Genomic DNA, 4,809 nt, shown 5'->3' on the forward strand with positions numbered 1-4,809 from the left:
TATTAACATATCTCTCTATCTCTATCTCTATCTCTATCTATCTCTATCTCTATCTCTATCTCTCTATCCAAATCTATCTATAGATAGATATCTCTGCCAAACCATATCTATGATACCGTTGTTTTATTGTTTACATAAGTTATTGCCACAACAACATGTAGGCAGTTTAAATGTCTTTTTGAATAATCAAGAGTCATATGTTCAATCTATTAAAAATCTATTTAGGGGTACGTGGGTGCCTCATTCAGTTAAGCCAGCTACTTTTGATTTTAGCTCATGTCATGATCTGACAGTTGGTGGGATTGAGCCCCGTGTTGGGCTATGTGCTCACAGTATGGAGACTGGGATTCTCTCTCCCTCTTTCTCTGCCCATCCCCTGCTCACTTACGTGAACGCTGTCTCTCAAAGTAAATAAATAAACATTAAAAAAAAAAAACACCAAACTACCATTTAAGAATATGCACATGTGGGAGGGTGGGTGGGCAAGGATCACCAGTGATGACCCCAGGGAAAGCTGGTGCTCCTGCCCCAGTGCCCAACTGGTTGGACCTGCTTAGGCATGATCTTGGCGACCCTCATCTTCAACACCATGGGAAGCCAAGGCTTTCCAAGTTCTACAAGCCCTACAGAGAAGATACAAGACAGCCAGTCATCAGGGAGACATTCTATTTAGTATCTAAGAGAGATGAAAATGTAATTTCTTAGAAGGAGAATTGTTAATTGGAGGATCTGACAACAAACTGATTTATAGACATTATGCAACATTATACTTTGTCTTCTATGTGGATTCTTCACAAAGTGAACTTGGCATTTTAAATCCAATTCAATCACCCAGAAAGCCCAAGATTCATCGATCTCTTACCATGTGTATATAGATCTGACCCCCAAACCCACCAATCCCTGCTTCCTGAAAATCTTCATAATGTCCTTAGAACTCAAAGTATTTGTGGAAACATTAGCCAAGCATTTTGAAAATGTCTGTGAACTGGATTTAATTTACAATGTAGACAAGGTTCACAATATTCTTGCAGAAATGGTGATGGAGTGAATGGTATTGGAGACAAAAATGAATGAGATTGTTGCACAAATTCATGCACAAAATGAACTGGAGAAATCTGAGGCTGGCTTTGCAGGATCTCTAGCCTGTGCTGTATCAGCTGTAAAAAATATGAATCTTCCTGAGATCCCAAGAAATATTGACACTGCTGATATCAGTATAAAAAAGAAATATTGATATTGCTGATACCAAACCTGCCCTTTATTTAAAATAAAAAATTAAAAAGGCCACTCCCAGATAAAATCCAGGGGAAAAGTCATTTAAGTTTACCATGCAGTTGTTTACCAAAAATAGAAGAGGAGAGTCTTAACTTTTGCTCTTGGATTGAAGTCCAGATACTGTATAGAAGTTGTGTGAAATCAGTATGGAAGCTGAACGTTGCTTTTTTTGCTCAGTGATTTTGAAGAAACTGAGTAGTACCCCTGTGATATTTCTCTTTCTTTTCTGAACTACATTCCCATATCCACTTAAGGCATGCCTCTATGGACTGACTACTACAGTATTTCAAAAAGTGTTTGAGACATTTCTTTAAATTATGTCCTTTAAACAATCCAAAATGTTGTTTTTTGTATGGTTCACAAGAGCAGCATTCCACAATTCTTTCTGTCATTTGTTACAATTGTTATTTAAAAAACCAAGTATGTATTGCGTGAAAACATTATGACCTTTGTCTCTCTTTTTAAATTTATTTTTCAATTAAAAAGGACCATTTTATTGATAGTAAGTACCGTTCACCTTAGAAAAAAGAGCTTTGGAAAAAGGCTGATTTACTACATGGCCTCAGCATGAAGCCTAGGGAGGGCCTTCTATATCATAGCAAATCTAGACAGTACTATCAACATACTCAAATTTCATGGGAGAAAACAGTGGTAATTGGGTAAATCAAAACACCCATTTCTTGTACGAGCTGCCTCTTCGAGAGATGTGCAAAGGTGATATATCACACTCCATTCTGGCCACTGCTGAGGTCATTCTAGGTAGTCAGTCTGTTTTCTGGATACTAGCCTTGGTAGTCCCATCTTGTTGTCCTGGATTTCTGATGCCCATTGAAGGGAGCCTCAACACACCAGAACAATAATTAAGTCATGATTCTGTCTACCGCCTGAAGTGGCTATGCATAACAAAGCAGGAAACCATCTTCCAATATCTGTATGCCGACTTCTCCCCTCTGTGGGGGTTTGTCCTCGAACTTTACCTATGTCCTCTCCTCTCAGTGAGTTTCTTTTTGTTTTTTAAAGGGTGACTTTGATCTTTTACCTTCCTGTATTTTCTGTGAAAAATGTGTCATTATTGGTCATTATTTTTATTATTTATTTATTTATTGTCAAGTTAGCTAACATAGAGTATAGCCTTGGCTTCAGGAGTAGATTCCCATGATTCATCAGTTATATACAACACCCAATGCTCAGCCCAACAAGTGCCCTCCTCAATGCCCATCACACATTTTTCCCACCCCCTAGCCCCCCACCCCCATCATATATCAATTTGTTCTCTGTATTTAAAAGTTTCTTATGGTTTGCCTGCCTCTCTGTTTGTATCTTATTTTCCTTCCCTTTCCCTATGATCTTCTGTTAACTTTCTCAAATTCCACATGTGAGTGAAATCACATGATGTCTGTCTTTCTCTGACTTATTTCACTTAGCATAATACCCTCCTGTTCAATCCACATTGTCGCAAATGTAAAGATTTCAAGCTTTTCCATCACCGAGTAGTATTCCGTTGTGTGTGTGTGTGTGCGTGTGCATGTATACACATACATGCCACCTCTTCTTTTTTATTTATTTATTTATTTATTTATTTATTTATTTATTTATTTTTTTAATATATGAAATTTATTGTCAAATTGGTTTCCATACAACACACAGTGCTCATCCCAAAAGGTGCCCTCCTCAATACCCATAACCCACCCTCCCCTCCCTCCCACCTCCCATCAACCCCCCCCATCTCTTATGCTTTTGCTCTCTCCCACTCTAACCTCTTTTTTTTTCCTTCCCCTCCCCCATGGGTTCGTGTTAAGTTTCTCAGGATCCACATAAGAGTGAACACATATGGTATCTGTCTTTCTCTGTATGGCTTATTTCACTCAGTGTAACACTCTCCAGTTCCATCCACATTGCTACAAAGGACCATATTTCATTCTTTCTTATTGCCACGTAGTACTCCATTGTGTATATAAACCACAATTTCTTTATCCATTCATCAGTTAATGGACATTTAGGTTCTTTCCATAATTTGGCTATTGTTGATAGTGCTGTTATAAACATTGGGGTACATGTGGCGCTAAGAATCGGCACTCCTCTGTCCTTTGGATAAATTCCTAGTAGTGCAATTTCTGGGTCATAGGGAAATTCTATTTTTAATTTTGTAAGGAACCTCTACAGTATTTTTGAAAGTGGGTGCACCATTTTGCATTTCCACCAACAGTGCAAGAGGGTTCCCCTGCCTTTACATCCTCGCCAACATCTGTTATCGCCTGAGTTGTTAATTTTAGACACTCTGACCAGTGGGAGATGATATCTCAATGTGTTTTTATTTGTATTTCCCTGATGATGAGTAATGTTGAGCATCTTTTCATGTGGCTGTTTCCCATCTGGATGTCTTCTTTGGAAAAATGTCTATTCATGTTTTCTACCCATTTTTTCACTGGATTATTTGTTTTGGGGGTGTTGAGCTTGACAAGTTCTTTATAGATTTGGATAATATCCCCTTATCTGATAGGTCATTTGTAAATATCTTTTCCCATTCCATCAGTTGCCTTTTAATGTTGTTGATTGTTTCCTTTGCTGTGAAGAAGGTTTTTATCTTGATGAGGTCCCAATAGTTTATTTTTGCTTTTGTTTCCCTTGCCTTTGGAGACATGTCAAGTAAGAAGTTGCTGCAGCTGAAGTCAAAGAGTTTGCTGCCTATTTTCTGCTATAGGATTTTGATGGTTTCTTGGCTCACGTTTAGGTCTTTCATCCATTTTGAATTTGTTTTTGTGTATGGTGTAACAAGGTGGTCCAGTTTTATTTTTCTGCATGTGGTTGTCCAGTTCTCCCAGAACCATTTGCTGAAGGGACTGTCTTTTTTTCCACTAGATACTCTTTCCTGTTTTGTCAAAGGTTAGTTGACCATATATTTGTTGGTCCATGTCTTGGTTCTCTATTCTATTCCATTGGCCTATGTGTCTTGTTTTGTGCCAGTACTATACTGTCTTGATTAATACACCTTAGTAATACAGGCGTAAGTCCAAGATTGTGATGCCCCAGCTTTGGATTTCTTTTTCAACATTATTTTGGCTCTTTGGGGTCATCTGTGGTTCCATACAAATTTTAGGGTTGTTTGTTCTATGTCTGTGAAGAATGCTGGTGCTATTTTGATTGGGATTGCATTGAATGTGTAGATTGCTTTGGGTAGTATCGACATTTTAACAATACTTGTCCTAATCCATGAGCATGGAATGTTTTTCCATTTCTTTGTGTCTCCTTCAATTTCTTTCATAAACTTTCAGCATACATAAATTTTACCTCTTTGGTTAGGTTTATTCCTAGGGATCTTATGGTTCTTGGTGCAATTATAGCTGAGAATCTCCCTAATCTGGGGAAGGAAATAGGCATCCAAATCTAAGATGCATATAGAACTCCCTTCAAAATTAAAACAAACAAGCAAACAAACAAACAAACAAACACAAAAAATAACAGCTCAACCCCATGACACATCATAATTAAACTGGCAAAATACAAAGATAAAGAGAGAATTCTGAAAGCAGCTGG

The 4,809-nt window shown here is 37.8% G+C and overlaps 1 pseudogene; it reads left to right on the top strand.

Moving 5' to 3' along the window:
• The first annotated feature begins 559 nt into the window (after positions 1 to 559).
• Positions 560 to 1,234, top strand: LOC125163585 (AP-3 complex subunit sigma-1-like; annotated as a pseudogene).
• Positions 1,235 to 4,809: the final 3,575 nt, after the last annotated feature.

Source organism: Prionailurus viverrinus, chromosome A1 (genome assembly GCF_022837055.1).
Source record: "Prionailurus viverrinus isolate Anna chromosome A1, UM_Priviv_1.0, whole genome shotgun sequence".
NCBI lineage: Eukaryota > Metazoa > Chordata > Mammalia > Carnivora > Felidae > Prionailurus > Prionailurus viverrinus.